Source organism: Lynx rufus, unplaced genomic scaffold (genome assembly GCF_022079265.1).
Source record: "Lynx rufus isolate CCGP_SWC_20201006 ecotype Redwood Valley unplaced genomic scaffold, mLynRuf1.p SCAF_16, whole genome shotgun sequence".
Lineage (NCBI taxonomy): Eukaryota > Metazoa > Chordata > Mammalia > Carnivora > Felidae > Lynx > Lynx rufus.
The window spans coordinates 2,498,723-2,511,050 of record NW_025814830.1 but is presented as its reverse complement, the minus strand read 5'-3'; the positions used below and the strand labels follow the sequence as shown (position 1 = coordinate 2,511,050).

The window sequence follows — 12,328 nt, the reverse complement described above, 5'->3', positions numbered from 1 at the left end:
TCACGAACCGTGAGATCATGACCTGAGTTGAAGTCGAACACTTAACCAACTGAGCCACCCAGGCATCCCATCAAGTGGCCACTTCTTAAAACCATCATATTTGGGATTAGGCTTCAATGTATGAATTTTGGCGGGGGGGGGGGGGAACACAAGTAGTCCATAGAAGATAGAGAGTATGGTGGTCCCCTCTTATATGCTGAGGATACATTCTAAGACCCCCAGTGGATGCCTGAAGCTAGAATAGTACTCAACCCTATACATAGTATGTTGTTGTTTTTTTTTTAAATTTATTTTAATTTTTTTAAATGTTTATTTTTGGGAGAGAGAGGCACACAGAGCGTGAGTGGAGAGGGGCAGAGAGAGAGGGAGACAGAATCAGAAGCAGGCTCCAGGCTCTGGACTGTCAGCACACATTCTGACGCAGGGCTCGAACTCACAAACCGCGAGATCATGACCTGACCTGAAGTCGGACAATTAACTGACTGAGCCACCCAGGAGCCCCAATTTATTTTTTATTTTTTAAAAAATGTTTATTTTTGAGAGAGCGAGTGCAAGCTGGGGAGGGGTAGAGAAATGAGGATAGAGGATCTGAAGCAGGCTCTGCACTGACTGCAGGGAGTCCAGTGTGGGGCTTGAATTTATGAACCACAAGATCATGACCTGAGCCAAAGTCAGGTGCTCAACCAACTGGGCCACCCGGGTGCCCCCATAGTATGTTTTTTCTTATATGCAGACACCTGTGATAGTCTAATTTATGAATTACACACAGAAATTAACATCAGTAAGTGATCATAGGACACTTATAACAACATACTGTATAAAAGTTATGTGAATGTGTTCTCTCAAAACATTTTATTGTCTTGTCTTCACCCTTCTTCCTGTGATGATGTGAGATGATAAAATGCCTACGAGATATAAAGTGACGTGTAGGAGTTGTGATGGTTTTAGCGTTAGGCTACTGTGGATGTTAGGAGGAGGATCATCTGCTTCTAGACCACATTTGACCTCAGGTGAACGCCTTGAAAGCCAAACCATGGATAAGGGATGATCACTATAATTGGCTCAAGGGGTTATGAGAATTTCTTGTCCAAAGGGTATATTGCTTCAAGGGAGGGCAAGGACTCTTAATGGACTTTAAAGCAGTTTAGGATGTAAGTAAGTTATTTTTTTCATGTCCATGTCTTATCTCCCAAACAGGTTAAAAATTCCTTGGTAATTTTTTTTGCTGTTTAAATTTTAAAGTTTTATTTTTTATTTTTTTTTTTTTTAATTTTTTTTTCAACGTTTATTTATTTTTGGGACAGAGAGAGACAGAGCATGAACGGGGGAGGGGCAGAGAGAGAGGGAGACACAGAGTCGGAAACAGGCTCCAGGCTCTAAGCCATCAGCCCAGAGCCCGACGCGGGGCTCGAACTCACGGACCGCGAGATCATGACCTGGCTGAAGTCGGACGCTTAACCGACTGCGCCACCCAGGCGCCCCTAAATTTTAAAGTTTTAAAAACAAAAAAATCAGTTCCTCAATTGCACTAAACCAAATTTCAAGTACTCAGCAGCAGTATGTAACTAGTGGCTACCTCACTGGACAGCTACCTATATGGCTAACTATATATAGCTAACTATATGGCTAAAAAGCACAGACTGAGAGAAATCTATTATAATTCCCAGAAAGTTATCTTGGGGAGTACTGGTTTACATGGTTTTATATTCCCAGCACAGAAAAATTAAGACAAATATGTTGATTTGGAAAGTGAGTGAATTAGCCAATGGACTAGTCGGAATGTTCTGTCATCAAAAGAAGGAATGAGTCCTTCAGAGGCAATTCTAAATAATACAGATGTCTCCTTCCAAACTGAGTGTGATTAGCAACTCAATAACTGAATATAAACCAGGCAGCGCAGAAAAGAAAATGGATCCTCAGAATACATATCATAAACAGGAGGACAAGAACCTCAGTCTGTAAGAATAGAGAATATAGGAGATGGGAGGTGAGATCCCTAGGGGATGTCATGGAGAAGAACCTTTGTTATTTACCTACAGAACTATCACCCTTGAGAGTTGCCACCATATCAAAGATTCCAGCTCCACTGTTCACTGCTGAACTGAGACATGTGTTTTCTCTTCATTATTTACTCTCCGTCTTCTGGGATTGGCCTCTCCTTATCAAGTAACTATCATATAGTTATTCACCTATCCAAGTTATAAACAGTGAGTTCTCTCTGGAAGGAGAGATTTCCCATCCCGTGTCTGTCTCAGAATTCAATATGAAATACTAGGATATTGGTATTCATTCCTTCAGGTATATTTTAAAGCACCAACACAACGCAGGGCACTGTTCTGTACAATGAGGATACATGAGTGAATAAAATAGGCAAAGGAACTGCCTTTATGGAGGCAGAGTAAGTGTGTTATGTAATGTAAGAAAGCGTTAAGTCCTATGAAGAAAAATAAAGCCTAGTAATACTGATTTATATTAATGAATAGGTAGTTATAGGCAAGGCTCTATTCCCTCCTCCTTACCCCTCCATGGGCTTTTCTGGGTATAATTTGAGCTAAGACAAATCTACTGAGGGGAGTCACCCATCAGTATTTGTAACCACATAACATTTAATAATGGTTTCTATGGATTGTCTCTGACAAGCCTCCCGCGTCTGATATCTGAGAAACAACGCAAACTCTTGAGTCACATCCCAACACCTCCCAAACCCAGAGCCTCTGGGGGCTGGAGTCCAGGACTCCGCATTTTTAACACCGGCCTGACATACACCTAATTTTGGCGCTCTTCGTCCTAAATCCTGGGTTACTAACCACCCCCACCCTCACATGATTGGGTGGATTCAGGCTGTGCCTTTCTCATCGGCATCGGACCTTTGTTGGCCCGCTTTTGGTGGCCTTTCTCCCAGACCCCAATCGCAATCCCAATTTAGGTTCGTCCATCCGCTCTTTCCCTCTGGTGGGTGATGACCAGCCTCACGCTGTACCAGTTTCTGGAAATCTTGTGTTCTTAAAAACCACTTTCTGCAAGCAATCTTCCGCCATAAGTTTTGCGTGGGTGTCCGTTTACCGGACGTATTACTTTTTCTTACCAGGTGTTAGTTCACTCTCTGCTGCGGTATCGACACCTAAACTCCTACTAGTTCGTTTGGAAACTTTTTTTTTTTTTTAACACAAAGTGGATAATATACGCCCGGTCATGTAAGTTCCTGACAAGCCCGTCGAACACAATGTAGCCCGCACCACGTCTGCCTCGCGAAGTTCCAGACTTTATCAATCTTCCGCGAAAGTCGACGTTGAGGATAAGAGATAACTTCAGAAGCTTCTCATCTCGGCCACTCCCGCTTCTGGCCGCAAAGCCACCCTTTTGCTTTGAGTACGTCGGACGCCCCAATATGGCCGCCCGCTCGGCCACGGAGAGCGGACGCGGACACAATGCCTCATGGGAAATACCGGAAATGCGTCGTTCGCGGATCTCTGAGGGCCTCCAGTGCTCGTCGGCCGCCGTACTCTGAGGGGTTGCCGGAAGATCCGCGTTCAGGTTCTCCCCACGGATCTGACGGCAACTAGGTCAGTGTGTGGTTTTGTCCTCGGAACGTTGTTTTATTATTGTTGTTGTTGTTGCTGTTGTTGTTGTTGTTGTTGTTGTTGTTGTTGTTGTTATTCACGGTGGGCGTTTTGCTTCTCACAGGGTGACGTGTGGACCTGCTGTAGCATGGATCCGTGAAATCACTGCCGGGGACGGTCGGGGAGGGTAGAAAGCGCCGAGGTGGAGGTATTTAAGGAGAACCAGGTGGGCCTCTGATTTGAGGTATTTGAGGGGAACCAGGCAGGTGTGTCTGTGGTTGGGGTACTTTTGGGGCCATTAAGACCGTTAAGGGTCTGTAGAGATCACGACCGTGTCCGCGCTGTAGAGCGTATGCAGTCCTGCAGCAGGCGGGGCAGATCATTTACGATGATCGAAGTGTCTGGTTCCGGGCGGGCGGGGGGGGCGATTTAATTTGGGGCTCAGTGATGTTGGGGCTCCGGTGGGTGCTCATGACATCGGGGTGTCTCGCCCGGTTTTCGGATTAATAAGGGCGTGTGTGATCGGTGTCTGGTACAGAGATATTTGTCAGGGCTGCAGCTTTGGACGCCAAGGACCGGGGGCTGGAGTTTGGGGTGAAGCTCTTAGCTGGGCTGCTGGGACAGAAGACTGCAGAGCGCCGGAGGGTAGTTCCAAACCCTCTGTGGTTTTGTTTGTTTTGTTTTGTTGTAAAGCCTTTTGTGCAGGGGTTGACTTATTGCAGACGGAGGGGCTAAATCGCCACCGCCGTCTGTTAGTCGTCGTCTATGGCTGTTTTCCCGGGGCAGAGGAAGAATTGAGTCCTTGCGACAGAGATCTTAAGTGGAAAATGTGTAATATGTATCCGTTTGCAGAAAAATGTTTGCCAGCGCCCGCACTCACCTCTTAATACATAGCAGCGGGGAACACTGTTGCTTACTTGCCTGCCCTGCGTCCACACTTTGTTCTTTGCCAACAGAATGCCCGTTTTGCTTAGTATCCACCCCTCTTGCAGGGTGATCCACATGTCGGTTTATTACTAAGTAGCGGTTGGTGTTAGTCAGCCGTGGTGGTCCCAGTTCCGATTGCTAATGACTGAATTTCTGTGAAATGAGCTTAGTATGTGGTGCGGTTCCAGCCAGCTATCTGTGAAAATCTGCTTACTGGTTTCTGGGGGAGCATTTTCTCTTTTATGTTAGTAATTCTTTGAATCTCTTTTTTTATGTCCATGATGATGGTGTCTGAATATAACTTTTTTTTTTTAATGTTTACGTATTTTTGAGAGAGAAAATGCGAGCGGGGGAAGGGCAGAGAGAGAGGGGTCAAAGGATCCAAAGGGGGCTCTGTGCTGACAGCAGAGAGCCCCCATGCGGGGCTTGAACTCACCAACTGTGAGATCATGACCTGAGCTGAAGTCCATGAAATCTATGCTTAACTGACTGAGCCACCCAGGCGCCCAGATTGTCTGAGTATAACCTTAATTTTTCACTCCAGTTTCTAATGTTTATAATTTATTCTTAATGCTTTGGTTCTCCTCTGCAATATAGAGTTCAAAAGTGGGTTGGTAGTGGACATCTTTGTCTTATTGCCTATCATTAAAATTCACCTGCTATATTGTCTGGAGTTAACATGTTTTAGGAACATTAATCCAGGACTTTAAATTTAGCGGCATAAAAATATTCATAGTATTGTTTCAGACAAAAAAAAAAAGCCCTTTATCTTATTTGAGTCATACCTCTCACTAATTCCTTATTTTCTTTGTTTACACTTTCTCCTTTGACTGGATAGGTATTTGTAGTGAGGCAAATACGTATTATTGGCCTTTTAACATAACAGTCTTCTAGTATATTTCAGCTCTTCCCTTTCTTTGTTAATTTAAAATATCTACAAGTTAATCAGTATAAAAGAAATATACATATATAAACAGTCACTACCCAGGTTAAGAAACAACATTGCCAGCACCCCAGTGCTGTTTGTGAACCTCTTCCCAATTATATCCCGTCCTCACACCCAAAGGTAATTACCATCTTGCTAGTGTAGCAAACACTTTCATGCTTTTCTTTATAATTTTATGATATAATTAACTATTCCTAAACATTACCACTGTGTATGAACATAATTATACATCATGGATTTTTGAAAAGTTTATTTAAGAGAGAGAGTGTGAGTGGGTTAGGAGCAGAGAGAGAGAATCCCAAGTAGGCCCTGCACTGTCAGTGCAGACCCCAACGCAGGGCTCCATCTCATAACTGTGAGATCATGACCTGAGCCAAAATCAAGAGCTGGTCACTTAATCCACTGAACCACCTACATCATGCATTTTCTTAATTTTTTTTTAATGTTTTATTTATTTTTGAGAGAGAGAGAGAGGGAGGGAGAGAGGAGAGAGAGTGCAAGCAGGGAAGGGGCAGAGAGAGAGGGAGACACAGAATTGGAAGCAGGCTCCAGGCTCCCAGCTGTCAGCACAGAGCCCAATGCGGGCTTGAACCCACGAACCATGAGATCATGACCTGAGCTGAAGTCAAGTGCATGGAGGGGAGAGGGGCAGAGGGAGAGAATTCCAAGCAGGCACCAGGCTCAGCATGGAGTCCTCACGGAGCTCGATCCAATGACCCTGCAATCATGACCTGAGCCAAAATCGAAAGTTGGACACTCAACTGACTTAGCCACCCAGGCACTCCTCAGCTGTTCACAAAGTTTAACTAAAAAGATATTTTAATATCCTCCATTCTCCATTCAGGCCTAAGCCAGATCATGCCTCATGCCTACTTTATCTTAACTCCTTTGTGTATTACTAATTCCAATCTTCCTTTTGGTTATTGTCAATGTTACCATTGCATTCGCTTCCTGAAAGCTTCCATTTTCTTCCCATTATATCCTGATGACGTTAAGTCCCAGTTAACCATACTACTTGTCAGACATGAAATTCTTCTCTGTGTCTTTGTGATAATAGTTATTTCTTGCTCACGCAGAGATTTCTATTTTTTTCCCTAAACTCCCCAGTGTTTTCCACACACGATTGCTTACTTGATTCATTTTTTTTAATGAATTTTTTCTTGATAGCCTAGTGTAACAGCAGTGAGAAAAAGCATAAAAACAGAGAAAGAGCTTTCATTCTAAGATGACAAAACATAAACCTGATCCAATAAGAAGATATATTGTATGTCTAGAGGATGAAAAGTGCTGCCATGAAATGGTATTTGGAATATGATGATGGTAGTAATGGAAGAGGAGGTGCTGGGACTGGGGCTTCTCTTTTAGGAAAGGGGACATCTCTCTGAGGTGTAGGTTACATGTGCTTGGAGCTCTCTGCTGTGTCATACTGTTGCTCCCCAAGGGCAACCACGACAATGACAATGAATCCTCCAGGGAGGCCCGTCTTCCAAGTGTAACCTGATTTCCTGCACTTCTCTCCATCTCCAGTGATCCTTCCCACTCATTCTCACAACCTGCAGCTGTTCTCCTTGTGTCTTTCTTTGCCCTTTAAGTGGTTTTACCAAACTGTAGTGTAGGCTTCCTGAACACGAGGACTCATGTGTGTCCCCAACATGAGCACCCTGCCCAGTTCACAGTAGTCATCAGTAAGGATTTGTGAAGTGAAGGAGTCTCTTACCAGTTTGGATGAGGCAACCCTCCAACCTGTAGCCTGCTGCTCACGGTAAATTGTGTGTATTGCACAGGCTGCATGTTCTGCAATATTTGGAAAGTTGCCAAATTTGTGTTTAGTCATTATTACTGTTTTTTTCTAATATATAAGGAACATTAAACACAGAGTTTTATTTATACTCATATAATAGGTTCATCATGAAGTCACCTCAAATGAAGCTATTTAAAAAAATACTTTTATTCTAGGGGTGCCTGGGTGGCTCCGTCAGTTAAGCATCTGACTTCAGCTCAGGCCATGATATTACGGTTTGTGGGTTTGAGCCCCACGTCAGGCTCTGTGCTGAAAGTTCAGAGCCTGGGGCCTGCTTTAGATTCTGTGTCTCCCTTACTCTCTGTCCTTTCCCTGCTCACACTCTTTCTCTCTCTCAAAAATAAAAATAAACATTTAAAAAATACTTTTATTTTAGTCAATATGGTGGAAGAATTAATTTTTTTTATTTTCTAGAAATCTGGAAACTTGATGGTCATCTGCCAGAGCACTTACAAAATGAATTCATGGAAAATAGCCTAGAACAATGACACAAACGTAACACATTTGAAAATTCTCTTCTTCGGAGCAAAACTCATTTGGTGTTAAGGCAAAAACATGATATGTTTGACTTACATGGAAAAAGTATGAAATCAAATTTAACTACTTAACCAGAGCAGAACCACTGCAGAGCATACTGTAGATGGGAAATCCTTTCTTCACGTTAATCATGAACAATTTCAGAATGAAATTAAATCCCCTGAAAGCAAAACACTCATCAGCACTAAGTGCCAAATCATCAAGCATCAGAAAATTAAAAAAACAAAGAAACCTCATGTATGAAGTAAATATGGGAAACGCTTCATTCAGAAGTCCTGGTTCACTGGTCACCAGAATCTTCATGCAGGAGGGTAACCCCACAAATGCAGTCTTTGCAGGAAAACATTCTCCAGAAAGTTCATGCTCACTGAACACCAGAGAACGCATAAACAGGAGAAAAACCTTATGAATGCACTGTATGTGGCAAAGCCTTCCTCAAGAAATCATGGGTCAGTGTACATCAGAAAACACACGAGAGAGACTTTTTATGTGCAGTGAATGTGGAAAAGGCTTCATCGAGAAGGGAAATCTCATGGTACAGCTGCGGATTCATACAGGAGAAAAACCTCATATATGCAATGGGTGTGGGAAAGGCTTCAGCCAAAAGACGTGCCTGGAGCCTGCTTTGGATTCTAGCACATCAGAGATTTCGCACAGGAAAGACTCCCTTTGTGGACAGTGAATGTGGAAAATCCTGTTCCCAGAAGACAGGTCTCGTTAAACGTCAAAGAACTCACACAGGAGAGAAACCCTTTAAACGTAGTGAATGTGGGAAAGCCTTACCCAGCTCATTATACATCAGAGAACTCATACAGGAGAGAAACCATATAGTTGCATTGAATGTGGGAGATCTTTTTGAGGGAAGTCAGTCCTCACTAAACATCAGAAAATTGATTTAGTCAAGGTAGAAAATCCTCCCTCAATCCCAGGTCCTCACAGACCAGTGTTGTCCTGCAAGAGAAAAACCTTTTTAACGTGGTGACTGTGCAGGTGCCTTCTGTGGCTCGTCAGACGCCATTAAACATCAGTAGACTTCTAGCAACTAGGAATGTGGTCATAGTGGGACAGCCTGCAGCCAGGCAGGTATTTGTTAAATACTTCATTTGTACTGGGTCCTGTTCTGGGAGCTGAATATACAGTGGTGACCAAAACAGAAAAAGCCCCTGGTCTCCTGGAGAGAGCACTGAGGTAACCTGGATCATCTTTAACTTAACTTTTTTCAAGTAATTTCTCTGTTCACCATAGGGCTGGGGAACTCACATCCCAGAGATTAAGAATCACATGTTCTGGGGCGCCTGGGTGGCTCAGTCGGTTAAGCATCCGACTTTGGCTCAGGTCATGATCTCACGGTCTGTGAGTTCGAGCCCCGTGTCAGGCTCTGTGCTGACAGCAGGCTCTGTGGAGCCTGCTTCGGATTCTGTGTCTCCCTCTCTCTCTGCCCCTCCCTTGCTCATGCTCTGCCTCTCTCTGTCTCAAAAATAAATAAAAACATTAAAAAAAATTTAAAAAAAAATCACATGTTCTACAGGCTGAGCCAGCCAGGTGCCCCATGGATTATCTTTATGTGGTACCTTTACACACCAGCTAATCTAGTGAAAGGACATAAATATCTATATTAAGTGAAATAGACATGGACTAATTGGTTCAAGGAGCATATTTTGGAAGATGGAGGAAAGACTAATGATTAAGATTATAGTACACAAGTTACTTAAAAATATTTTTTTTAATGTTTATTTATTTTTGAGAGAGAGAGTGTGTGTGAGTGAGGGAGGGGCAGAGTCAGAGGGAGACACAGAATCCAAAGCAGGCTCCAGGCTCTGAGCTATCAGCACAGAGCCCAATGCGGGGCTGGAACTCACAAACTATGAGATCATGACCTGAGCCAAAGTTGGACGCTTAACCAATTGAGCCACCCAGGTGCCCCCATAAATAAATTTATTAATAAAATTAATAATAATTTTATTTTTTAAATGTGTATTTCTTTTTTTGAAAAAATGCTTATTTCTTATTTCCTTAAGGAGATTATAAATTCCCTAATTTTAGTGGCTTTACTTAAATTTTAATGTTTAAAAAATTCTGAACCAGGAAGATGAAAAATCATTGCCTCAGTAACACTGACCGCATTTGAAGTGGTCAACAGTCAGATGTGAATAGTGGCTAGAGAACTGGACAGCACTGGCACTGAGCAAAAACATGAGACAATGAGAGAATCTGTCATCATTTCCATCACACCAGAAGATTATACTGGAGTGTTGGTTTCCATGATTTTATATTTCTAGCACAAAGAAAAAAACCCTAATTATATATAGATTTGGAAAGTGAGTGAACATATTAATGGGCCAAAGTATATTTTGTCACTGAAGGGAAATATGGTTCTAAAGAACAGACTTGTTACCCCAGAGTGTTTTCATTGTGATGTGAGAGACTTAATAACTGTTTATAAAGGGACAAAGCAGAAAAAGTGGTAATAATAAAAGTATCCTTATTCCTTCTGAAGAAGGACTCCTCCTTCCCCTCATTTTTTGGTTTCTTCATCCTTCATCATCTGCAATTATCATTTCTTCAGTGTGGCTTTCCCTCAGTTGGCCAGGTTCCCCAGTTTCTCTGTTTAAGCCCTTTATAGACTTGCAGTTTCATGTATTTTTTGGTGGTGACTGTGAAGATAATACATAGGTTATGTTTTGGGTTGATCCCTGATGTTGTCATATCAACCTCCAGTGATCTACAATCCAGGTAACTCTCACACTTCCATTCTTGATTTATTGCATAATAGTGATGCTGGATGAGAAAGAGAATAAGAGAAGGTCAGTCTGGAGGGGAAAAGGACTTCCATTTTAGAGCTCCCTAGTTTGAGGGGCTGTGGCCATGCATGAGGCAGTATATTTGATACTGTTAATAAATTTCTTGATTAGAATTAGTGGATACATACTCAGTGAAGAGTCTCTTGATCTCAAGTCCAAACCCTTAATATACTCAGAATTATGTTTTACTTAATCCATTCAAAGTTTTGAAATGCCTATGTTTATGAATTTTTGCCATAAGAAGATCATATAAATACTGTGTGGAGATCACTATGCCATGCTTTCAAGAAGTCATTAAAAAAATACTGATAGTTTTATAATTGCCTTTTTTTTTTAAGTTTATTTTTGAGAGAGACTCAGAGTGAGCAGGGGAGGGGCAGAGAGAGAGAGGGAGGGAGAGTGTCAAGCAGGCTCTGCACTGTCAACACGGAGCCTGATGTGGGGCTCGAACTCACAGACCATGAGATCATGACCTGAGCTGAAGCCAAGAGTCAGACGCTTAACCGACTGACCCACCAAGACATCCCTGTAATTGGCTTTTGTAACGGCTATAGACCTGACTTCTGGTGAAGGGATGTGTTTAATTCACCAAACTGCCTGCTGATGTACAGTCAGGTCATGCCTCCTTTTTTTTTTTAAGAGAGATGGGGGGAGAGTGGCAGAAGATGGGGAGGGAGGCTCCCTCCTACTTACTAGAAGCAGCCTCCAGTCCAGCCCCCTAGACAGGCCCCCGAGGGCATCCATTTTCGCAGCTCCCTCCCTCCAGTAGGTCTCTGACCTGCCTAATCCAGACCCGTGTTACTGATTCTCACCCGCGCTGGGCCCCGTTGTCAAGTTTTGGCAGAACTCGGAGCCTGAGCCTCTGTTATTTGGTCCGCGGTCTGGCCTCCGCCTTTCCTACGTCTTGGCTTCTGCAAAGCTCGAGGCCATGGGAAGGCCTCTAGCCCGCAGCTGCCGGGGGTCTTCCCCGCCAGCTGCACTTCCTGACTGTGGGAGTGCTCCTGCGTTGTCCTCACGGGCACCGCCATCTTCCCGAAAGGCTCGGTAGAAAACCACAGGGCCAGTGCCGGCCTCTGAGGCATTCATCACAGCGCTGGTAGCCAACAAGATGGCAGGAAAAGGCAAGGTGACACCCCTAAAGCGATTTCAATTTCTTTTGGCAGCCCTCCTGCTGGCCGCTTGGACCCAGATCGCCCAGGTGGGGGTGGCCACTTCTGTGTTGAGCATCTGGGGGCGGAACTCGACTTCCAGGAACGTCGTGAAGGTTCCAGCTCCACCTGAAGCGTCCCTAACCACCATGGAGGTGGGGAGCTTGAGAATGGGGGTCATTTCGGAAGGCGGTCCAGCCTGTGGTAGATGCGGTGGAGTGTAGGAAGTTCAGCGTCAAGTGGGTAGGGCTCTGCACGTGTCTCTGGAGTGAAGTGCCTGTGAGGCCAGTAAAGGGCCCTTCTGGGGATTTCTTTTGCTTCGCTGGAGAATCTGGCCTTTAGTAATAGACCCAGAATGTATTACGCTAAGTGAAATAAGTGAATCAGAGAAAGACAAATACCATATGATTTCACTCATATATGGAATGTAAGAAATAAAACATGATCATATGGGAAGGGGGGGGAGAGAAGAGAGGGAAACAAACCACAAGACTCTTAAAATTTTTTTTTTAATGTTTATTTATTTTTGAGAGAGAGAAAGAGACAGAGGGTGAACAGTGGAGAGGCAGAGAGAGAGAGAGGTAGACACAGAATCAGAAGCAGGCTCC

General features: G+C 43.7%; 1 pseudogene; it reads left to right on the top strand.

Moving 5' to 3' along the window:
• The first annotated feature begins 3,388 nt into the window (after positions 1-3,388).
• Positions 3,389-12,109, top strand: LOC124511690 (zinc finger protein 350-like; annotated as a pseudogene).
• Positions 12,110-12,328: the final 219 nt, after the last annotated feature.